Source organism: Thunnus maccoyii, chromosome 17 (genome assembly GCF_910596095.1).
Source record: "Thunnus maccoyii chromosome 17, fThuMac1.1, whole genome shotgun sequence".
NCBI lineage: Eukaryota > Metazoa > Chordata > Actinopteri > Scombriformes > Scombridae > Thunnus > Thunnus maccoyii.
In genome coordinates this window covers 19287040-19313632 of record NC_056549.1, presented here as the reverse complement: position 1 = coordinate 19313632, position 26593 = coordinate 19287040, and the positions used below count along the sequence as shown (strand labels likewise).

General features: G+C 41.0%; 1 protein-coding gene across 1 annotated transcript in view; it reads right to left on the bottom strand.

The window, feature by feature from the left end:
- The window catches only part of LOC121882371 (protein eva-1 homolog C), a 75368-nt gene that overhangs the window by 13447 nt on the left and 35328 nt on the right, over positions 1 to 26593 (bottom strand). The window lies entirely within an intron of this gene.

The window sequence follows — 26593 nt, the reverse complement described above, 5'->3', positions numbered from 1 at the left end:
AAAAGTATCCAAGCCATTTCTTAATCGCTACACAAATCCATCTCTACCCAACTTTTTCTTTTGTGCAGCGCAGAGTCATCTTTTCATGTGTAACAGTGACAGTGTAGAAATGAATGTTGGCTGTCCAAGTTCTTTTCTTCTCTCTCAGTCTTTTACATGGCTGAAAAGCCTTTTAATGACAAACGGCTGTGATGTGTACAGTCCTGAAGTGACAATAAGACCCAGCAAGACTGGTCATTCCCATGAAACATCAGCCTGATTTAATCATAAAGATTTCCTGCAGACTATCTCTTAAATAGCAGCCAAAACTGCAAACATGTATTTAATGGTCAAACAAAAAACTTAAGTATTTCAAAATGAGTGGCTTTAAGACGAGAAAGGTAAATCTAGAGACCACTATGAGAGACAAGCAAGAGGATAACAAAGTCAACTTCGGATAAAGTTACACAAAGCCTCGGCTGCATTCACACCAAATCTGGCAATGTGATAATAACACAGTCCTCCCGTTCATTTGAAAGGGGGCAATGTGTTTAGGATGTGGGAGTGGGGACCTAATGGTGTGCAGCAAAAAAAACACAGTGGCAGTGTGGGAAAAAGTTGAACCAGCATCAACTTTTGCTGAAACGCAACCCAATGTCATGCTGTGGTAGCCAATCATGTAAGCCTGAGATCAGACTGAAGATGCTCACTGGATAAACCTTGTTTACCATGTAGCAGAACTGTACAACCTTGCCATGAGGGAGTACTAGGACGAGGGGAGGACATTTCTCTTCGTTTGATACCATTAAAAGTAAAGTTAGGCTTTGTTGTTGGCTTCCTGACTTATTTTAAAAAAGATGAGAGAGCGCAAGCAAGCTAAGCGCACCAGCGAAAGAGAAAGAGAGAGAGAGAGCAGTGGTTGTCCAGCAAGCTAGAGAGTGAATGAAAAGAGGAAGCTGCAGTGGCGAGAACAAATGAACAATCTTATTGTTTCACAGCGGTTACGTTCTAAAGCGCAAATAAACACGCCCACACCTCCGCACAACCCTGTGGGTTACAGGGTTACTGGATTACTGGATTTGGTTTGAATGAAGCCTAAGCAAGGATACAGATGACTTGAAAACAAAACTGAAATAGGAGTTCTTCTATTTTAACTGTCAAATGATATTAAATTCAACAATTGTAAAAAATCAAAGTTAAACCAAAAGCCTCAAAGTCTTATCAGAGATGTCTACGAAGCAAAAAGCAGACACAGAGATAGAGTCAGTTAACATTAAACTAAGAGAGGCCCTGCTTCACTCCATCCTCCATGAGGTTCACCGAGTGCAGCACCTAACGGCTGAATGGGTCCCTTTGATAAAAGCAAACTTCATTAGAGAAGCTGATTGAAAGGAGCAAGGACAAAGACAGTACGGTTGTGGCATTATAACAGCCTTCCATGATGTATTCAGCATGTCACTATAGTTTTGCACATGAGAAAATCCTGATTGCACTTCATACTGCTAATGCTGTTGCTTATAAGGAACTGTTCTTTCTCCCCTTCACAATCAGTGCTAACGGTCCAGCAGCCCTGGGGCAGGTAGAGTGAGTTCATTGGGTTCAACATACAATGTACATTTGTAGTTTTTAAAGTAATATCCAACTATTTTAAATGAACAATAAACACTATTGTGAGTTGAGGCAGGAAGTGTGACCTAAGGATTGTTGAGATGCTGCAAGAGTATGATGTCAGAGTCACATGCAGTGTTTAAGACCCTCTCCATAACAGACTGGCCTTTTGGTAAACACCAGAAATGACTAGATTCAATTATAAGCCATTGTCCTAAATGACAAAATATATACCTATAACAAAATAACACAGCAGATTGTTTCAGTATCTGCCCTATGATTTGACACAACTCTATACACTCCATTGCTCCTTCTTTATCATTTTGGTAAAACACTACCACCTGCCTCATATAATGCTTGTCTATCGTAAATGCTTCTGTGCCCTGTCATTGTCAGGTAATTAGATGAGCTCTAAGTGAGAGTGAATCAGACTAAGTAATGCCTTACCCGTTCCAGACCCCATGATAACTTAAGCATCCCCGTATTCAGACACAGCACGTGGGAGTTAGGGTGTTCACGTGTGTACAAGAGAGGAGGCATGTTTTTTACCCATGTGTTGACAGAGTGCTGGGTCATATTAGCGGTCAGGCCTTGGACAGAGATAATGACGGTGAGGTTTGGGTCAGCCTAAGTCTGTCATTGCTCTTATCACCACAAAAACACACGCCGCACACACACACACACACACGTACAGAGCATATACCCTCAACCTTTTGTTTAGTCTACTTCTAGTAGGCTGGAGTAGGTATGCTGAATGTCAGCACTGATGGTGTACCTGAAAGTTTCTCTGTGTGCAAGCATCATTTGTGACATCACAACTAGTTTGGAGCAATTCGTGGTCCAGTATGAAATTTACACTAATGTGATGTGGAAACTTGAAACCATCAGGGCACATACAACGAGACATCAGATCATTTTGAAACATGAAATTCAATTAAAAGCATATTTATAGATTCTGGATTTTTTGATGAGGGAGATTCATTTTGAGAATCTCTAACAAATTACACTTCTTTGTGGAAAACCATATCAGATACAAATTATTATTCAAAGCAGAGTGTTTTAAAACATGTCTAGAGAGGGTCTTTGAATCAGAAATGGCCTAATTATGTAAAGAATCAGAGCAAGCATTCAAAGCCAGCTTCCTGTACTTTACGGTTCTCAATAATCTGTGCTGAATATGTCAGTTGATACCAAAAAAGTATTGAGGTTTGATTCCCCCTCCCCCTTCGCTAGACTACTCAACCTGTGTCATCTCTGCAGAGTTCTGACTCTACTATGAGCTATTATTAGAACCGACTCTGAAAATAGACTTTGGTAGACGGGTGCTATCACAGGCTGCACTGTACAGCTGTTTGTGATCACGAGCGAAGAGACAGCGAGGACGGACGAGAAAACCTCAACAAAAACATTTTTTTCCTTTCTTCCCTTACAGCTTGGATTTCTCATCATACAGGTGTGCTGACTACATATATTGTTCTGACTAGGTTGCTTACACACACACACACACACACACACACACACACACACACACACACACACACACACACACACAGTTATTGCAATTAAGTACACACTCCAGCAATATGCTCTCGGGGTCTATTTTGGAAACTCAAGTGTCCCACGTGGGTCCAAGCCCACAGTGCAGAGGAGTCTTGAGACCAGCTGGTTATCTGTTTGCTAGCAACAACCTGTGTCCTGTCTTCTTCTTTTGCCCCTGTCAACTTAGCCATGGTCTTAAAACAGCTTGAGCTACAACAGATGCAGAACCATGTCCTCAGGGTTGAGAGTGGAGAGAGAGAGAGAGAGAGAAAGAGTGAGGCAGACAGACAGACAGAGAGGAGTGATAGACACAGAGGCTGCCAGAGACACTTTTATAACAGTCTTTAAAATAAACACCTCCGAAAACTCCTCCTCCTCCTCGTCCTCCATCTCCACTGTCCACTTGTGCTACATGGAAATTTAAACATGCGAAGCAGGGCACATAAATTTGTTGGAGTCAAAGGTTAGATAAATATGTTAAGAGAACAGGAATGAAATATTATCTTAAACATGCTGCATCAACTAGTAATTTGTCAAATAAAAGAGCACAAAGCAGCTAGCTATTAGCCCTTAACTCTATCAGTCCCAACAGAATGCCGGCATCATGTTTAAGTGAGGCTTTCACATGAACCAATTGGTATAATTAGCTCTCGTCCTTACAAGCAAAATGAACTATCAGCTTGGTTATACCACCTCCATGCATGTTGTTATGGCAATCTGAGCACCATGAATGCTTGTTTAAACCCCTGAGGAATTACATTTTTTTTGCTATTCTTAATCAATTTAAGATATCTTTGGAGCTAAGTGGGAGTAAAATAGAAAGACTATTTTTATACACCCCCAGGGAGCCACTTAACTACACTGAGCCGTGTTAAAGGGATCACTATTTTAAAGTTTGGGTCTGTCCCCTTTCTCTGATGTTATTAAGTAATAAAAGGTTAGTGACATTGTTTGACTGGAGTAAAACTTATTTTGAGTAAATGGTTTATCTTCACCTATGTTATGTAATGGTCATGAGGTATGCAGTTGCTGTCAAATTCACCCAAAACCTCACAGAATTCACTGATTAGTTGGATTAAAACCTCAAACACAACTATTCACATCAAACGTTTCTTAATTTTGAAATAGCTCTGGTTATTCTGACAAAGAAAATGTGCAATACATCCATAAGAGACTGAGAGGCAGATAAATGGAAAAGCAAAAATACAGTCAGGCTATAGGAGAGATGGGGGAGTTTACCCTTCTTCTTTATCACTGCAACCTTGAAAACAGTAACAAATAACTCTCTACCAAACAGGAATCAACCCCTTGTCGCAGCTGAGAAGATCCGTCTTCACAATCCCCAGCCCAGCCTGCAGTATTTTCATTCCAGCTGTGCTGTAAATCTTTCCGGTATCAAACTGCTGTAGAACCACTGTGAGAGCGGGCCAAATGTGGCTTACAGTTAGAAAATGCAATTTGAGCTGCGATGGTTGTGTCTCTTTCACATTGCATTGCTGTGGTGGTGGTGGTGGTGGTGGTGGTGGTGGGAGGGGGAGTTTGGTGCAGATTTGATGTAAGACAGACTCTCACAAGCATACGCTGACACACGGGTCAACACTTGACACTTTAACTCAAACACATTACGCAGCACACCTTTCCAGCACATAGATTCAGGCCTCAGACAGAAGAAGACAGGATATATGGTTGGGAGGGAGGGATGGAAAGAAAAGCAGAGAGGAGGAAAATGAGGGCTTTCCGTGACAGAGATGCAGACAGATCAGCCTTACACCAAATAATCCGAAAATAATTGCATCTATTATGTCAATAGATCATAGGTAAATATAGAAAGAGGAGTACAAATGACTATTAGAAAAATGAAAGATAAGCAATGATGGCTTACTGACAGCCACTATAGTTTCACTAAAACATTTCCTGCGTTTTAAATAAATACACTCTATTGTAATATGGTTCAAGCAGGACATGCGAGGAGCTAGATTGAAGACTAAATGGGGTAAGGACCACCCATGAATTAGTCAGCGTTGACCTTTATAGGGCAACTATCACATCAACACTGTACTAAGACAGACATTTTATTAAGTAAAGTAAAGAGCAGCAATCTCATGTTCAAAAACAGCACATATGGTTGCCTGTAACATTTCTAAAGGCGGTCTGCAGGTCTTTAAAATTCTTTCAAGTCTTTGTACTTTTATCATGCAAGAAATCAGTTTGCTTACAGCGACCCTTATTCTGGCATGTCTACCGTTTCTCTCTCTGTCTGAATTTTTATCCTTGCAGTAAAACTGTTGATAAATGTACTGCATTCATCCGTAATCAACACATCTTGGCAAATGCATTTAGTGTTCTGCAGCTTTTCAATGCTGTCACAGCTGCATTGTTCTTTGGCTTTGACTAAAAGGGCTAAGCTATATCCTTCTATATGCATGTTTTATACAGAACAAAATGCTACTTCTGTATATATTTAAAAAAGAAGCAAGTGAAACAACTTGAGATAAATTTCTTCTCCTCCTGTCTTCTGGTTTGGTTCTTCACTCCGTTTCACAGTATCCTCCTCTGCTCTACAGTAACTCTGGCACTGACAGCAACAGAGCCCTAATGAGTGTTTGCTTGCATCAGCAAGCTACCAAAACTTTTGGATTGCATGAACATAGCATCCTAAAATCTGTCTGGTTTGGCTAAGGCTATAACCAGACCTACGGAGGGAGGCCTGTATCCAAACTGGCTTCACTAAACAAACACAACTTGGAGGTCTGGCTTCGCTTTAGCTGACAGACGTCATTATGCACGTCGATTAAAAACAAACACACCGACAGAGAGAGATGTCCAGCTTTTCAGTGTGGGCCTAGGGGTGGAAAATCCCCAATCGGACAGGGTTAGACAGGGGAAAAGTGGAAAAGTGAAAGACAGAAAAAGTAAGGGAGGTGGAGAGCAGTGGCAACTTTTGGTTGATAGACAGTATAGTTTTATCTGTTTGCATTTGTTTTGCTTTGCAATGATGTGTCAAACAAGCTGCCTAAGGTGCCAATTTACCACTAAAACAGAATTGACAGTGAAGCTGAATATTCAATAGACTTTCACTTCTTTTCTTCACTGTCATACTGGACAAGTGAAAGAGGAGAGTGGGGATTATCCAGGCTCATCCAGCCAGCTCTATTACTGTTATTGGTGGAGAAAAGCCAAGATCCAAACAGAGACTGCCCCCCTCAAGTCTACACAAGACCTAACACTGGTCAGATTGACATAATGGTCACTATTACCATGCTGTACAGAGAATATAGAGACTTATTTCCATGTAAACAAGTGTGGAAAAAGAGTAAAAGAGTGTATTTGCATGACTCAGGACAGCTGAGACAGACAATAATGCATTACCACATCACATCAGTTACTGAGCACACTCAATATGAATCAATGATACACGAGTTAGAGGTTCCCACACACATTGGGTGAAGCATGTCTACTATATCACACTCGTATCACATGAGAGCACATGGGCTAGTTTGTACCAACATAAATGACCAGATGAATTAGTATAGCAGGGAATCATAAACCCACAATACACACACTCACACACTCACACCTCAAGAGTAGCAGTACCCAATTGGGCACTGGTGTCAAGTTGCAGACAGGAAACAGATGGCCTGCTGGGAAAAAAGAAGAAAAAAGCCAAATGCCAAAGAAGGCTAGAAAGAGTGCTTCCCTCCCTCCTTCCTTCTCTCTCTTCATCCCTCTTTTTCTCCCTCCATCATCTCTTCATCCTCAGCTGGAAGGAAAAGGAAGAGTGAGGCCGTGGTGGTGTTTGGAGGCTAGATCAGTGGGCTCTGGCTCAAGATCAGAGTGATGCAGTTCTCTGGGAGATTTTTAAATAACAGCCCAGCATGGCTCTACAGTACTGGATAGGCTGGGACTCACAGCCTGCAGGCTATTTAGGACATACTGTAGGACACATCCCAATGGGTGAGAATATATTTCGAGCCTTCAGGGAATAATGTTGCGATCAAGTGCTACATTTAACATCATCACCACAAATATAAGTGCTAGATTTACAGTATATATGTATATGAGGCAAGGCAGCGTAGGCCTTTTATTAGTTAGTTGACAGTAGAGAGGTGACAGGAAATTATATCAGAAAAAGAGGGGAAATTATATGCAACAAAGGACCAGACATGAACTCAAGACAACTAATCCATAGGCCACCAAACTGGCCACCATTTCTATTGGTTATAATAACATTGTACTGTACTCATCAGGATAATTGCTATGTTGGAACCTGGAGGCTTTGCAAAAAAATGTCAGACAGGGCAAGAATGACAATTGGACAGGCTTTATACACTTTAACAGTTTAGTCAGATTATGAAAACGTCCTTTTTTGGTAGTAAAACTGAAAGCAAGTTCAACTGTAAGGGTGGTAATAATCCCCCTGTGCACTTAGGGTAGGTCAAAGTTGAATCAGAGAGTTGGTCTATAAACTTTGGTGGATGTTACTGCTTGTCTGTGTTTTCTCTTCCAAATCAGTTTTGCTATCTGGGTATTTGTTAAGACTAAGAGTCTATACAGTCTTGCAAACAGCTCTGAGAGGCTGTACTTAGAACAGCAGTGCTTTGACCTACAGTAGATGCTCCCCTCAGCATGCTAATGACAATGCTAATATGCTGATGTTTGGCTGGTACAATGTTTACCATGTTCAACATCTTAGTTTAGCAGGTTAGCATGTTAATATTTGCTATTTAGCACTAAACACAAAGTACAGCTGAGGTTGATGGGAATGTCATCAGTTTTGCAGGTACTTGGTCTAAGTATTGGTGGATTGATGATAATTTAAAGGACCAGTGTGTAGGATTGAGGGGGATCTATTGGCAGAAATGGAATATAATATACATAAGTATGTTTTCATTGGGGTATAATCACCTGAAAATAAGAATCATTGGTTTTTCATTACCTTAGAACGAGCCCTTTATATCTACATAGGGAGCAGGTCCTCTTCAGGTCCGCCATGTTGCACCTCCATATTTCTACAGTAGCCCAGAACAAACAAACCAAATATTGGCTCTAGAGGGGGCTTTTTCCGTTTTTCACGAGTTTTGCGGCCGCCGTAGGTTCTCCTACATAGTTGGAAGGGGAGAGGAAGGGGGAGGGGTACTCAGTTTGTTACAGTCTGCAACCTAACCGCTAGATGCCACTAAGTCCTACACACTGGTCCTTTAAGAGATCACTAAAGTTATTACAATTCATCCTGAGGGGAACATAAATGTGTGTACCAAACTGTATTGCAATCCATCCCATAGTTGTTAAGACATGTCACTAAAAACCACAGATTTAAAGCTCATAGTAGCCCTGCAGAAAAAGTCAAGGATACATCCTCTGTGGAGCATAAATATCTGAACAAAATTTCGTGAAAATCCATCTAGTAGCAGAGATATATTTGTCTGGACCTGAGCAGTGGACCGTCAGACCATCAGACCAATAGACCAACATTGCCATTCCTATAGAACCATGCTAGCAGCAGATCGTTTTTCGTTCCCAGATCTCAATGATTAACTTGGTCAGTACAGTGAACTGACTACAGACTACAAGGCACATTCAACAAATGACCTGTGAAGTTTACTTCCTCCAAAACAACCTCACGACCTCTATTTGGTACACAGGACTGGCCCATCAGCTGCTGATGACAGATAACCTCTGACCCTGAAAACAGCAATCAGAGATCAATATTGTCTTGAGTACAGCTGCCCTCCACAGAGAACACATTGATAAGTGGACTGACCCTATTTGTTTGAGGTCGCAATACGTCATGTGTTTACTTGAGCTATGGGTCCTTTGTTTTCCAAATCTCCAACCTCAGATCTTTAACGTGGTGAGGCTCTCATGCCAGGACCATGTCAGATCATCTGATGTCCAGACAGTATCTAAAAGTTTTCAGTCAGGGACTCGAAAAGATTCGGGGTGTAACTGATTAATTTTGCTAATGTCAAGCTGCTACTACACTTGGTGTTTGAACATAGAGCGCAGGGGTTTAATCTGAGGCCTGATGATCAATTACGCACAGAAATGTTTGATTTTAATATGTACCAATGCATGATTATCTTACCATTCCCATATAGACCAGATATCTTATTAAATCAATTGTTACAAGAAAAATGTGTGAAAGACTTTTATTTAAGATTTAAGAGATGGGATCTTTCCTTTTTCAGTACAGACATACAGACTGACCAATCAAATATTATTATATGATATTATAGTACTCAGTTATATGTAACCATGGCTTTCACCTACATCAAGTATACTTCAGAGTATACTTTCAGCCAATATCCTGCATCAGTAGAACACTACCTTGAAACTCTGATCTGTTTTCCAACACCAGTAGCTATTTGTTTGTGCCAGGCCAATTTCTGTGACTGCATACAGTAGATAAAAAATATTTCCTACATGTTTTAAAGTTGAGACAGCAATGGGTAAAAATTCAACCCTAAAAGCATAATGTTAATGCAATGTAATGTTAATGCAAGATATTACTTGCAAAAATTTACATCACAGCAGATGTTTCTTCAACCGGCAGACAGCTGAAAACCTGCCTAACATCTGTAGCGAGTCATTTAATGCTTCATTCAAAAACCCTGGGCTGTAAAAATCTGTAGACATCATTAAGCGTGTCTGCTAATTTCTAAAACCTGAAATACAGCCGTGATAAAATTACTAAGGCAACACAACCCAAAACACATGTTTACTGTATACCGAAACCTGCTAGATGTGGCTCGACTTAAAACACATGTTTAGATAAAATTAACCTCCTCTCTTCATTGAGACTTTGACTCTTCATTAAATTTGCACCCTGTAATCCTGTTGCATAACATTTCAACCTTTATTAGAAGTCTCTGTGGATTGTTGAGGAGTGTTTAGGCTTTTTCAAAGTCTCCAGACTTCTAATAAGGAGTCAGCCAAGCCAAAACATAAAAACTTTGTTGATCTGAAAGGAGTGCTCTGTCTCTCCTCCTCTCACTGTCTGTCTTTGTCTCTATTTTTGTGTGTGGTCGCTCCCTTCAATTTGGTCATAAAAAGTATTGTAAGTTGTTGGCCTGTTTGTAAAAATAAAACCAATGACAGTTTATACATTCAAACTATATTTTAATCATCATCTACTTGAAAATGTATGTTACAGTATAAATGTCTCTCCCTCTCTGAGTCTCTTTTTCCCGACAATCCATCAAAATCCTCCTCTGAATCGAGTTTCTCTGCCTTGTTGTGCCCATGCAGCACATGTTTCTGGGCTGTAAAAACACACCACATGCTTCTCCATGCCAGTCACCATGAGCAGAGTAGTGACATTACTGGTGTTACCCTCTGACATAATTCCCAAACCCAAAATCCAACAGTAACATGCACTGGCATGACGGACTGCATTAGCTGTCAAAGAAAAGTATATGCCATCATTGGCTTTCCAACTGTCTGACTTTCAGTATAATTCCCAAAGACCATCCATCTTTTATTCCGAGCAAGTGAAAACATACACTTATTAGCAGATGATCCATGTCGGGTACACACAAACCTGGCCAGGCAGGCAAGAGAGCAAACATACACACCTTTAGCAAAACACAACATGAATACACATAGTTGGTATTCACCTCAACACTGGTCTTTTTCTGCTCTCCTTATGGTGCAATGCTCTGGTTTAATGAACTGGACTACTGTGAGGGTTCTTCTAAGGCAACACATCCGAGAAAACAGACACACACGCAGTCAGAGGTGCAGCGTCCTTCACCCTATGACCAGGGTGCCTTGGAGAGATAATTAATTTTCCTGGGTGAGCACAGCTTGCTAAAGGGCAACTAATAAGGCAGAAACCCGGCTGAATGAAGCCATTCACAAAGTTCTCTAGCAGACTCAAACATAATCAGGACACACACATAAATCTAATATTAATCTACTTTATATGCTTGATATCATTGCAAAGTTGTTCTTACCAGTGCAACATCAAACAAGACTAATTAAGAAACATATCCCCTCCAGAGATGTATAAAGCATGTAAAAAACACCATGCTTTGAATAGTAATTTGTGTTTTTTAACACAAAAAAGTTCAAATATATTGTTCAATAACTATGAATATGCAAATATTGTTCACAATGGAACTATTACACACAAGATGCTGCTTACTCCACTGAAAAGTCCATTACCAGTGCATAGTATGTGTACTGGAGGTTCAAGTTTCAACATCACACTTCTGTAAATTCCAGTTTGGCCTATAATTGGCTTCCAACCTAGTTGTGATGTCACAAAATCCTGCTCGTACGTACTTCAGATTTTCTGTGGAACAGAGAAACTTTCCACTTTCAGCAGATGAATGTGAAAACAGACTTCTAGTGTCAAACGCCGCACATGCATCAGTCTGCACAGTGAAGCTCAAACATCCAAGTGAAGGAACAAGAAGCAAAACACATTTTTAAGTGGAGAGGGACTTTAAAATCCAGACAATGTAAGAAATGTATTAATGGGAATAAACAACTCTGCAATAAATGTTTTTCCTGTTTGTTTCTCTATTGCATCACTTACAGTATGTATCTTTACATTGCATATGTTTTTTGGTTCCTCAGGTGTTAATTTCTGTGCATCCTCCCATGTGTGCAACCCACAGACGTTTTTTCCCCTCTCCACCCTTGCTGACCTTTTAAATCTAGCAGGATCCAGAGGACTTACCCCCACAATCTCACTGGGAGATAAATGACTACCCACAGCTATGAGGCTCTTCAAATCCCCCATCCAGTACTGGTTCGGGCAATAACATAGACATTAGAAGAATGAAAAATACATTGCTCCTCCAGGAGAGAAAACTGTCTACGGAGCATAAAAAATTGGCCCAAGAGGAAAGGAAAAGTTCTTGTAGACAAACTTTAAACTGAAGGGCTCTCTGCCTTTTGAAAGCAGAACTATCAAGATTTGAACACAAATATTTGTCTGCAACATCAGCTTAGGAACAGAAAATTGTGGTGTGGGTGGAATAGGGGAGCAGAATGAATGTAAATGTAATGTATAACTGAATCTGGGGGTCCCCGGAAGCTGTGATAGGGGAGTAGATATGGTGTAACAATATAGGGGCATAGTCACGGCTGATGCCTGGGACCAAGATTGGGGGGGAGCAGGGGCCAGGGCCATACAGATAATGGTATGAGGATGTATAGGTATTACTGAGATGGTGGCGGGGGGTAAGTATAGGGTGGGATATGGGGGACAGGAGAGCCGCAGCAACCCCCGCAAGCAGCTGCCTGTTGGTGCTGAAGAATGCCAGGAAGTTTTTTGGGGGGACCACATCTGCTTTGGCTATCAGGAGACCCTTCGCCTTCCCCCGTACACTTCAAAATTATATTTATTTTAGAGTTTGTTTTTTTTTTTAGAAAAAGACTGGAAAGAAGGAGGGAAGGAAGGAAGGAAAGGCAGTAGGAAGGAAGGGAGAAAAAAAGAAAACACACCTCTAGGAGAGTTGAAGCCATTAGGAATGCATGCTGAGTTTCAAAAATAGAGAACAGAGAAGAAAAGGATAAAAATCAAATCAGGGGCAGAGAAAAATGGGGGGTGGGGGTCGGAAAGGAAGGAGGGCTTTGCTATCCTGTGAGAGAACCAGGCCAAAGCTCAGTACAGTGCCAGGTTCCATTCAGAATAGACAAAGTAAATAAAACCACTTGATGAAAAAAGGGCACAAGGAAGCGAATAGATGATGGAAAAGAACACTCCAAGCAGGAGGGGAGGTAAGCAAAGAAAAAAAAAGGAGAAGCTATAGAGCTATACAGGGAAAGAGAAAGAGAAGGTCTGGCTTTCTGCACTTTCTGTTTTCTGTTTTTATAGCTGAGCAGTCAGCCGTATCTGATGGCCGGACACAGATTTACACAGATTATCACAGCATTGTCAAACATGAATTCACATCTCTGTGTGTGGGGGAAAAGGGTGCAAAAGAGAAAGAGAGAGAGAGAGAGAAAGAAAAATAAAGGGAAAGAGGCAAGAAGACGAGAAGGAAAAGCAAGAGAAGGACAGCCAATTAATCATTTCTACTGTCATGTCAATCTCTCCCTACATCTCCAGAGGACGTCCAGTGAACTAATCCGGAATAATAAATAAAACTCAGTTAACATCCAGCTCATCGAAATGTGCACCAAATTCCTGTTCCTGTTCCTGTGCCGCCGAGCCTCTGGCCTGCCCTCTCTCTTCTCGTAACCCAAACCACACACTAATTCATAAATTACAAACAAAGAGTCCCTTGTGGTTTGGGAGGGACCGGGCCGGCACTGCAAACTGGCGCTACAGGGGAATGGCTACGCGTCAATTAGAGGGGAACCTGGCTGACGGGGAGAGGTAGGTGTGGATGCATGCACACACAAACAGGCTCACACGCTTACAGTCTCAGAAAGAGGCAGACTACTGTATACACATGTTCACAACGGACAGGAAAACACACACGCAACCATTTGGAAGCCATCGAAACAATTTTGTCATTTTTCAGCTCAGGATCTGACTGCATCATTGTCCAGTGTAAGGGGCTGTAAGGGGTTTCCCGGTTCCGTTTACGAGGGGTGACGTGTGTTTCGCGTGGTGTGCGTGCACCGCTGGGAGTTAAACCTGCGGTTGTGTTGAGCTCAAGGCAGCCTTCTCTGGGAAAAAAAAAACAAGTTGAATTGCAGGAGATGTTGCTGCAATTGCAAATGTGGATTAAACACTAACAATGTTTTGAGTTAAGCATCAGATGAAACACATGTGAGAAGTATGCTGATGACAGCAGAGGAGTTTGCTCTGCTGTCATCACCACGTGTCTTGCGCTCTCATTGGCTGTAGCTCTTTGGTTGGCTCCCCGACACGAGCAGATATTCAGCCTGCTTGATATCTTTCAGGCATCTGCGACGCATCGGTGAGCTCTCAGATCTTTGAACAGTTCACACATAGCGATCCAGTGCCAATTTGTCTCCGATCTTTTGTTGGCGATCTCCAAAAACTGTTGCAGAGTGGAAAATCATGGATAAAATCACATAGTGTGAACTCAGCATGACAAAGCTCTTTTATTTGATTAATGGAGGTATCGGGGGCTTGCTAGCATGTGAGTAAGCCAGCAGCTAACACTAGCTTGGAGCCTCTGTACAAGAGGAGTAGTAGGCTTAGTAGGCAGAAGTGCACTCATGTGTTGATTGACAGCCGTAAGCTCCCACCCCTGACTTCGGCCTTCTCTGATTGGTTAGAAGGGCAAGGATCACTTAAAAACTTGAGAGGGGAATATATCTGTACTATTGCCAGCCTGTTCAATGAGCCTAGGTCATAGAAGCCTTTGACAACATCTCTACACAGTAAGATTCACTTTGGAGCATATCTCAACAAACAAATATAAGACGAAAACTTACATACTGTAGCTTTAACTACCAAAACTAGCAAAAGTAGAGATAAATATGACAACTTATTATGATATGCTGTACATTTTTTGATCAAATCATAAGCATTAGTCTCAGACCAATCAAGTAAACTAGAAATATGAAATAAAAAAAAAAAATTTAAATTTCAAAGATAAAGGTGGTGAGGAGTTTTTGTGTTAAGGGATATCTTTTCAGTGTGTTCAACCCTGCTGTCTGCTCTGAGTCAGAACCAATATTTGGAGTGTGTTAAGGATTCACTGGCCCTATTGCCTTTACTGTATTATGCACCCTGGTGGTTAATTATAGTGGAGTCAAACTCCTGCCAACAGAGCCTCATTAGAAAGTAACACTGAAAAATGGGTTTCCCTGTTCTAAATGAAAGTACTAATACTGACTGGGGCGTTGTCAGGTATTGGTTTAGTGGTGTGCATGTGTGTGTGTGTGTGTGTGTGTGTGTGTGTGTGTGTGTGTGTGTGTGTGTGTGTGTGTGTGTGTGCCGTTGTCTGTATCTAAGTGATCTCATGCAGTTGTTCCTACGTTTACCTCATCTGTCCACACGTGAGACCCACAGTTCCCTGTTAGTGTCTAATCCTGTCAGTCCACCTGGCAAATCTCCTTCTTAGCTCATGAACACTTGTTACCTCATGTTTCACAGAAACCCCAAGACACACACACACCGACTTTCAAATAATTAGCACACACTCCCACACCAATTTATCCACTTGTGTACGCACATCCTTAACAGCAAGAGCTAAAACGGTACTAACATCCCAGAAGGCGATGCAAAGTGAGGTATTTAAACTTCACAACAAGCGAAGGGTAAAAACAGTCTCATAACAGATGTACAAAATGACTCTTAAACATCTAAAGCTCAAAACTTATGAGATGGAAAACAAGGAGGACGGTCCCGTTTCTCAAATAACACAAACGTCTCATGACTTCATGACAGAAACAAGCAACAGGAGAAAGCAGAGAGATTTAAATGCGTGTTCAGACAGAAGACGAAGTGACACTTACACACACATTGCTGAATGGAAAATCCTCCGGGGTCCAAGCAGTAACTTTCTCTCTGAGCGTGTGTTTGTGTGCGGGTGTCTGTCTTGTCAAACACTCTCCCTGCTCCTCCTCTCTGTCTCGCCAGGAGAGCTGGGGACTAGCTTCGCCGTAAAAACAAGAGCTCACGTGAAAAGTCCACCGTGGGTCCGACCAGAATGAGAGAGCAGGGCCCAAAAAAGGAAAAGAAAGAAGGAGGGAGGGAGGAAAAAAAATAGCCCCTTTAAGAGGGTATACTCCTTTATGGTGACTTCCCCTTTTTAAGCCAAATGTAGTATGAAGAGAGTTTCCTCTTCTTTTCTTCTTCTCATCCGGAGAGAAGAACTAGTGAAGAAAAGCTTCTCTAATGCTTCTCCTTTTAATTTTCTCTTCCTTCCTATTCTCAGAGAGAGAGAAAGTTAAACCCGGCTTTAGACAACAGGAATGTGACAGCAGGAGCGAGTGAGAGAGAGAATGAGGTGGTGAGGGAGGGAGCGAGAGAGAGTGTGTGTGTGAGAGAGAGAGAGGGAGAGGGAGAGAGAGTCAGAGAGAGAGAGAGAGAGAGAGGGAGAGAGAGAGAGGCAGACAGAAGCGGGACATGAAGTGTTCACCTACACAGCCCACTGCTGTGTGAGTAAGCAGTCAAAGAGAGGTGGAAAGGGGAGGAAAGGAGCAACCAAGAGTGGAGGAGGAGGGGGCTACGAGTGAGAGAGAGAGAGAGAGAAGTTGGTGTGCAACTCCAGGAAATGACCTGGGAATTTCATTCAGCTCTGATTGGAAATCTGGGAATGTTGTGTTCAAGAGCTGGAACATGCAGCTCCAGGCTGTGCATAGCAGGGTCGGACAATATAAAGTTACAGATATGCAGAGATCATTTTTGTGGTAATTGTCCCTTTAATATCTCTGGGTAATTTACGGCATTGTGGGCAAATCAATGAGCAGAACTTCTTTCTGATAATATTGGATTTTTACATAATTTTTGCATTAAATGTGATAGAGTACCTTTATTTATTAGGTATTTATCTATTAAAAAAAAGCTTTTATTCAGTTATTTTAACAGTTTCTCAATTGATTTACCACACAATCCACTATCTTGTGATTAGAGCCGCAACTGACGATTACTTTCATTATCGTTTAATCATATCAGCATTTGCAAAGTTGATTGACTAATTGATTAATCAACAAATCGTTGCAGCTTGAATTGTGTAAAGTACCAGTCAAAAGTTTGGAAACACTTGAATGAGAAAGTGTGTATATATCAATACTACAATAAAAATGGTTTTCTTCTGTTTTAAACCCACCTCCCAACAGAAAGTTTGATCAACCAATCAGCTTGTTGGATGCGCAGGGCTGCACACCTTTTTTTTCCCCATCTGACCTACTCTGCCTCTGATTGGTTAGGTTGGTTAAGTTTAGGCATAAGGAGTGAGACGAGCTGGGTTAGGGTAAGAATATCATGGTCTGAGCCAATCAGAGGCAGAGTCAGTCTTCGCAGATTGCGTGTGGGAAAAAAAAAATAACACAGGCTGCACAATGAGTTGTTGAGATTTACAATATATTCATCTTCAAACAATGAAAAATGTATTTAAATGACCAAAATGTGATCTTTTTTATGTGAAAACTTGACCAATGTTGTTGTTCGTCATGTCATGTCAGATTTGGAACAGGAGCACATCAGTTCCCCTGTGACCTACGATTACCCATAACACCCTTCTCTGTATAGATTTCCAGGAACATGTATCTTTGCAGAACTATGCAGCTTAAGATGCCCTGGGAATTTCTCCCCATGAATCCCACCCCCAGACTGCCCCTCGACACTCACACACACACACACACTAATTCTCCCCTCTCTCTCTTTTTCTCTCTGTCCTCATCCACCGCAGGAGGAAAACTGAAACCAGCCACAGACTGGAAAGCATTAGTCTGCCCCCTCCAACCTCCCCCCACCCACCGATTCAACACACTCAACATACAAACGAAAACAAGGACGATGGATCACAAAAACGAGCGGAGAGAGTAGTTTTTTCGCCGTGAGCGCAGAGTGACACGAAAACAGTAGTGTATACAGTTTACGACTTTGTTAAGCTGACAAAGTTGGCAGTGAGTTCTCGTCCAGAGCTTTGCTTATTTTGCAGTTTCCACCCCAACAAAGAAGCAGTTGCTCATTTGGGAAAACAGGCCAAGCAAAAACCACAGGACGGGGGGGAGATGTTTGTGTGTTTGTGTGTACAGCATTTGTGCATTCTGTTTGTGCATGTACTGTATCTATTTGTGCTCGTTCTTATGCATGTAAGTACGTTTGCACATGTGCGTAAATGCATTTTTGTGCAAACGTGACTGTATGAATGTTAAACTTGACTGTGTGCTCCTATTATCCTACATTTGTAAAGCAGACAAACAGCCCAAAGCCAAATGCAGAACATTCCTCCGCTCTGGAAAGTGCTTCCTATGTTGGGGGCTGGAACAGTTACAGGGATATAAGTGGCTTTGACTAGCGGCAGTAGAGCGACAGACCCCAAAATGATCATCAGTGAGGCCCTCCTTCTAACCATTCCCATAAAGACAGCTGCTAACAAGACCTGTGGAGTCACAGAGTCCAGGTATTTAGACGGAAAATCACATGATCAATACATACAACTACACCTAATGCTGTTACACATCCACCCTAGGATAAAAATGATGCAAATTTAATGAAATTTAACTACTTCATCTACTAATTAATTACTTTAACTTTAAAGTAATCTACTTCTAGATCCAATACTGGTAATGTTAATACTAATACTATAGGACATACCTACCTCATTGGGTATCAACACTGAAAAAAATAAATACATTTATGAGCAAACGTAGTGCTCACCAGTGGTGGAGGAAGTATTTAAATATTTTATTTAAAAGCAGCAGTACTATAATATGAAAACACTCTGTTACAAGTAAGAGTCCTATACTGAACTGAACGTTAAGCATTATTTGCAAAATGTGCTTAAAGTACCAAAAGTTTAAGTACTTATAATGCAGAAAAATGGCCCCTCAGTTATAGTATATACTACCGTAAATTATTGCCTTTTAATGTTGTACTTTTTGAAGGTGGAGCTATAATTTTAACTGTTTTATAGTCTGTGGGTAGTTTAATGTATAACAATACATCATATTTTAGAAGCTTGTGATATATTTTGTATGTAAAATCTAAATCTATGAAGTAATGAGTAACTATGGCTGTTGTACAATATTTCTGTCTGAATTGTAGTGGATTAGAAGTATAAAGCAGCATGAAATAGAAATGCTTTAGTAAAGTACATATGTGGAGTTTTTACAGTCCAGTACTTGAGTAATAAGTTATCTTATTCCACCATTGATCCTTATTGATTACACCATTTGAAACCACTGAATTATCTTGTGTTTGACTGGTGATAATAATGCACACTTTGACATTTGCAAACAGAGCTGATGAGCATGTTGAATGCCTGAAAGGTTGGAATTGAGTTAATCATACCAGGCTTACCATATCATGCTGATCCAGTCACCTGTGTTATCTGTCTGTATCTGTACAGCCCTCTGTTGCTTCCCCGCCATGTTTACTAAGCAGTCTATAGATAGAGGAATCAAAGCGTCTGGCTGGCACACACTCTGGTTTCCGTTTTATCTTTTTTTTTTTTCTCTCTCGCTCTCTTTCTGTTTTCATTAAAAGGGACTTTTTTAAAGGCTTGGTACCATGACACAAACCAAAGTGAATAATGGTGACTACAAACACTGCATCACTGGCTCGGGGGGGATAAGGAAAACAACAGAGTTCTGAGAAGACTCTTAACTTGCATTAGTCATGGACATTGTGGTGAGATACAAAGCTTTGTGTCACAGTGGATATTTTTTACACTAAGAGGCAAAATAATTAAGAACCATGAGTCTGAGAAAAGAGTTAAAATAAATCGCTTTACTGTAATTGAGCAATTTTATGGCATATAGTGGCAATAAGCAATTAGTTTTACTTAAGGTTGTTTCGCCTGAAGGATTTGTGACATTTTTAACTGCTTACAAGAACAAATTCTAGAAATTTAATAAGCACCACATCAGAAAATGAAATTAGTCATTTAGTTTATTCATAGTTTACTTTATTAGTCTTGTTTTAATGAAACTTCAAATAAAAGTGAGCCATTAAAACTTTCCTTTGAATACATTTATATTAAGTTGCTTTCTATTCTAAGGAATTTATATTTTAATCAATACAACCTCAGTAACAGAATTTGATATTTTGGTAAGAACACAGTCGGATAAGTTGCAGATTATGTTGTATACAAGGGAGCTTCCACCTGAGAAAAACTTGGGTTGCAGTTGGCATTTTGGTCAATTGCTCAAAGGCACTGTGAACATAGTGTTTGCATTACTCAGTTATTCCCTAAGACCAAACATATATATTTCCTGAGATAGTCTGGGACAGTGAGCTCTAACCTCTGGGCTTTCCCTGCCTGCACAGTCGGAAATGATGAACAGAAAGGAGACGAAAAGAAAACAAGAAATGGAGATGAGATGAAAGGCAGAGGTTTACAGGTTGTGAGGGTGACAAGAGACAAAACATGAAGACATGATTGAAACATGTGTGAGTGGTGGGACGGAGAGAGAGGAAGACAACAAGGGGAGAGGGCGAGAGAAAGTCAGACAGGCTGCAAAAACTTAAAAGGAAATATAACACCTTGGGTTTTTACAAATCCACTTTGTTCAAGATTCATTTTAATCTGATTAAACTTCTTACACCTTCCCTGAGGGCCAGTGATCACACTGAGTGGGTATTAAACTAGATTTGTAATGTATGACCACATTACATATAGATGAGAGTCTGAAGGAGGGAAAACTACCAGAAGAAAGACTGGATTCATGTGTGTGTGTGTGTCAACATGTATCTGACAGAGTGTGAGGTGCTACATGTTGCTTATGTGTCCTAATACAGATACGTAATAGGTACGCAGATATGTAAATCGAGACACGGTGCAGGACAGACATCAGCAGATTTAACATGCTGGCAAAGCAAAATCCCACAATCCCTGGCTTCAGCAAGTCACCATGGCAACAATGTTCGCGCCAAAAAAACCCCTTTGATGTTCCTCGTCTTGTTCTGGAGAACACACCCTGTTCCTGAGCAGCTTCACTAACTTTCTGCTGGTTACTTTTTACTTCAGTAAGTTATATTGCAGAGCTTTATTAGAGCTGACGGAGACTATTTGGTGCAAAACAGATTACTTAAGCCAATATGGTATGTGTCTGTGTGTGTGTGTGTGTGAGCTAGTGTGTATGCGGGCGGGTGGATTGGTGGAAGGGACAGGAGGTCTTGGCAGAGATGATGTTATACCAATCACACTCAATGCCTTTTATGGGTATTGGTCGAAGCCACAACAACCACTATTAATGCAACACACTAATATGGCAACAGACACACACACACACACACATACACACACACACACGGGTCAGCTGAGGTCACGTGCTGTGTGTTTTCTCGCAGCAGTGTTCCTGAGAGTGCCAGCTGCGGCTGTTATTCCAGGGTTTCTGCAGAGTCAGGTTTGTATTACGAGGCTGGAGAGCATTCAGAGGGGCCACTTCATTCCTTTCTGCTTGCCTCTCCTCTCACTAAAAATCAAACACACCACGGATCACGTTTGGGTCAAAGACTATTTTTTAAGAAACACCTTCTCAAGGTTCTTGGTTTGTTTTGCTCAAATAAAATACTCTGGGTGGAGTCGACCATAAATAATGCTGCAACTAGAGCCAGAATCCTCATACGTTACCGCTGAAGTATTTAAAGGTTAAGTTGGGACATTTTCTTGTGATTGACAGTCGACTTGATACAATTGGATTTGTACTGATGAAATAAACCAAACCCAGCCTGTCAGTGCGTTCAGATTAAAACCTACTCAAATAATTCTTAGTTTCAAAGTAATGTACAACATCAAAACATTATAAAGCCTCACATCTGCAGCGAGAGTGTCGTCAAATGTGAAAAAGCGTACGTGACTGACCGTAAGGCAGCACAAATATGCTTAGATTTGGATCAATGATTGACTAAAAATGTGTTGACCTGGAGTAACACCAGCCCACAGGATGTTTTCTGACAACTTTTTTTTTTTTCTACTTTGGTTTCCTGGAAGCTTCTTCACACAAGTTGATATTGAAATCCCAAGTTTGTAATCAGCCATAACTAATAAAACCGAGCAGCACTGAAAACCATGACATGAAGGTCATGAAAGTTTTCCAAGAAATATAGAAGTCAGTCCATGAGGAAATGTCAGTAACTGCATTTGGGGAAACATGAAGAACTCTGAGTATCATTCACACGCTTGTAAATATTTCTTTCTGCTATGACTTTGTCAGAAAAATGGACTGTGGGTTGTTTTGTCTTTGTGGAGACGTTATAAAACATAAGCCATGTCACACATCTGTAACAATTTATGATACTCAAAGAACTTGATATTTTAATTGACATCAATGTGTCAGAGACGACTCCTGAAAAGACAAACTCTTACTGACAGAAAGCCAAGCAGTGTGGGTCTACTGTACCTGAAACTGCCATTAGCCATATGAGGCCTTGCGTCCTCTAGTCCCGCAGCTATAGGATGAGCTATAAGGGAGAATGATGGGGCCCAGCGGCGGCAGCAGCAGCAGCTACTGCCTGGCTGGACTGCAACTCCACACAACCAGGCCAAAATAAACATCTTCCCCGCAGTCTCCTCTGCTGACATGACATGAATGTGTGCGCAGGAGCTGGAGGTCTGTGTGGCTTGCAGCATTCACATGTGTACCTCAAGTATCTTCGTGCGTGTACATTATATTTGTGTGTACGTGTCCGTGCACGTGTGTCTGCTTAACCACTTGGGACAATTCAAACCCTCAAGCTTGTGAATTACATCTTTATCTTCCTCTGCTTTCCCGTTACATCTAAATCAGCACCCCCCCCGTGCTATGTGCGAGGCAGCCAGAGCCTCATGCAACTCGGATCATGTCCATTAAAAATACCAGTAGCACAGTCTAGTCACCTCGCCTCTGTCGGTTCCTGTTCAGTCTCTACAGTGTAAACTTCACTAAAATGCACATAACCACCTCCTATCCCCATATAACAGTCAATTTTATCTGCTAAAGGAAAGAATAAAGGAAAAAATAAACATTAATTGTTGAAAACAAAGACCAACTTGGCCAATTAAAGGAAAATCCACACTTACATACTTTTACACTGTAACTTTTTGATATTCCATGAAGTGAATTTGTTATGTTTTAAGTGTTTATTTTAGTGAGTATCCTGAAATTTACACAGTATGCATTAATTTACATAATCCAGAATGTTTTTTTTCTATTACCTCATGCTTTACCTTTGTAGTAAGAATCGCAGTGACTTTTTGTCTATTTTTGTCCAGTTACATGTGAAAATTGAACACACACAAAACAAACTAAATTCCCAGAAATGTATAGTACAGCACACTACTTGTGACTGTTTTCTTAAAAGTGTTCAAGTGTTAAAAACATACTTATCCTTGACCAGTGAGTACATGACTGAATTTTAGGTAAATGTGCATAAAATCATGAAAAATGCATCAATTTTGTCAACTGCTTTTTCTAAGGCCAATAACTTTTTTTTTTAACTTTTTTTAAACCTTTGAAACCACCATGGATGGAAAGACCTCAAAGTGGTCATAAAAACTTTTTTTCTTTCATGGCAACAAGGCAACCTCCTGATAAAGATCATACGATATGATCGAAAGCTCCAGAACGGCCACTATGAAAAGAATTTTTCCATTTGAGTGAGTAGAAAATCAGTTCAACAGCTAATCTTTAACTTTGTTTCTGCGTCCAATTCAAAAGCCACAGTAGTGGCAGCATTTAAAAATACATGCAGGATATTAATGGACTCATTATACTTTCATTAGGATTTTTTAGGGATCCTATTCCCATTTTGATTTTGTTTCAATCTTGTGGTTGGGAATGCCTGAGTTGTGTATCCCACCGAGCCCCCCCCCCAACAGCTCCAACCACCAGATCTCATGTTAACTAGCTAAGTGCTGCAATTAATCCATTTCCTCCTCGGCAGTTAGACCTGTTCATTAGGCTTTCTATAACCTTTTATCCCCCCGAAGAGTCTGCTCTGTGTGGTTGAAAAGAGGCTGTGTGGCTGTGAGGCTGGTTCAGGGTGATCCATTACGCCGCAGCAAACACTCCGAGGGGAAAGTCACAGAGGGAAGTTTAGGAAAAGAGGCCTACTCATCTTGATGTAGAGTCTGACGCTTTAATACGCCTCAGGGGAAGAAAGGAACCGTGCTCTGGGTAGGGAGGCCTGACACAGGAAGGAGGAGGGGAAGAAAGTAGAAAGATTCTTCTGGATATGATTTGATCAGCATTGACGTCCATAAATCATATTTTGTTAAATTTAGTTTAAAGTTATCGCTCTGATTTATGGCACAAAGAGACACATACAGAAGCAGGATGTCCTCAGGCTGTTTCACTCACCAGGCAGAGGAAGGATGTTGGCAAATAAAAGGAATGGAGTTGTGGAGCTGCAGGACAGACCTCAGAGGTCTGGTTGAGCAAGCTGTATAAATAGGACCCTGCCTAGATATGACCCAAAATACATCTTTACACTATGGATACAACAGCCAGTGTATCCTCATATCATATCAGCCAAAACTATACTTTAATTTTAATGAAACATACAGACGGAGGCAGAATGTTTCACTTCCAGGTACGTCTTTAAAAAGGTCAAACGACGCTTCAACAATACTTCAAAAGGGGCCATATTGGAACCTTGCTTTTTGAAGAAAATGCCCCAAGCAGGCTCATTCATCAAACTCCAACAGTCGCACTGAGGGTGAATATTTCCAAGCTCGGACTATGAATAATTTTGCCAGACAGAACTCACTGCTGCTAAATGTATTATACATGTTGTCTTATTAAAGTACAAAGTTCTGCGATCGTACTCCTGAAGTCTTTTTTTGGTCAAACAAACAAACTGTAGGGACTTCCTCCAGGGGGAGAGGATGTAAATGAAGCCTGACAGTGGCGGCCGTGCAGAGTGTGTGTGATCTGCTGGGAGACTGATGGCAGGTTCCAGGCCATTTGCTGCTGTGTTATTGCTAAGAAGCGAGTCCACCCCTAGGGGCTGTGTGAGGAAGAAGCTGGAGCTCGTAGGGTTGATGGCTTTATAAATCACAGGCAAGCTGAGGCTGATAGCGAATCTGTACTGTGTGAATCAAACAACAGCACGTATTCATACACATACTGTATATACACTCATAAAACAGCAGTTTCCTCAATTATTTTATTCTTGGCAGGCAGCAAAAGCCTGTGAAATAGCACTTAGGTCATAACGAGACAGTAAAGATTTTAAGCAGGATAACTGTGAATACTTTCTGGTTTCTTCAGTTTTCTATGACATAAGTTGAATATTTTTGGGTTGTGGACTGTTGGTTGGGACAAAATAAGACATTTGAGGTTGCATTTTGGGCTTTGAGAAAGAGTTTTCTAACATTTTATAGACCAAATGACTGATCAAATAATTGAGAAAATTATAGACAAATGAAGCGACAGTGAAAATAATTGTTAGTTGCAGTAATCCATTTAGTGGTATTGACACACACTCAGAGACACACACTCAAAAAAAAACATTCATAGAATTCTGCTAGTCTGAGTGTATTTATGTATTCATTTACATTTATTTATTTGATTATTAATTCTACCTCAAAAAGTCATTTTTCTATTTCGTTCTATCAGTTATTTTGTGTACGTGGATGCCACTTTTTTCCGCTTGAACAAAACTTTGTACAGTCTACCACACACACTCTTTAAATGCTACCCATAATATGCAGACAGACCTCCTCCGTCCCCTAGTCTGACACAAATGGGGTCAATCCTACACACACTCAACCACCAATGAAAGAGGATCCCCTTACCACTTTGCTGGAGCCTTGAGCAACCAGTGACTTCATGTCTGCAGCAGTTCGACTTGATTTACTCACGTTCAACCCCCTCAACTCCCACCGCAACCCAGAAAGACCCATCTCCTCGCCCCTCGCAGCACGTCCCCCTCTATCTGTTGAACATTTACACCGTCCCGCATCCTTCCCCTCTCTGCCCTGTCTCTCATTCCCTGCTTCCTCCTTATAAACACTCACACATTTACCCACCCAACTCAGCACCACAGCTGTTGGTGTGTTACAGAGCTGTACGATGTGTTATCACTGACAGATAAGGGAGGTCAGACATAGATTCGAGCCAAATGACTCCATAAACACGGCTAAACAGTTTGTGTGTTCTTGTCTGCGCTGGCCAGTTGAGATAAAGGATGTATGAATTCTTGAGAGAACAATCTGACAATCATGCAGCATTTGGAGACAAGCAACTCAGGGTGGTTGATCTTCAAAAGCAGATGTAGAAGCCATAAAATGAGATCAGAACTTTAGGATTTAAATTCATACGCAGTGTGCATACAAGCATTGAAAAGAGCTGTAGAGGAACAGTGAGAAATACAATCCAGACACAGACTTAAATTAATTTATGGACTTCAGAGACACATAACACTGATTTCCGGGTCTAGTGGGGACGCATGGATCTCATAAAACCCGATCCTTAAAATCCCATCTCAAAAATCACATTGAAATGCCAAATGTAACAGTAAGCCTGGTCCAAATTGACGCATCTGTGACAGTGATTTTGGCGGGTTTGAGAGGCTCCAGGCCATCGTGCTGATTGATCAGTTCTGGGTGCTGGAGGCGTCTGGATAGCGCATGCATGTGTGTCTCCGATTGTGTAGTTAATGAATTACAGCCTTGACAGGTCAGGATAAGCCCAAGGGTGGGGAACAGATAAAAAGGAAGCCCATCATCCTCCCTCATCCGCACAGACATAAAGTAAAAAGAAACGGGACAATGAAAAATGTATCTTTACTGAATTTGGCGGCTGTTTGACTGGCATGTAGAAAATACTTGTAGAAGCTTTTAACTACTAAAAAAGGTTTCAACTGTCCAAAAGAACAAATGCTATATTCCTTTAGAAAGCATTTATAGTCTAAAAAGTAACTATAAAAATGATG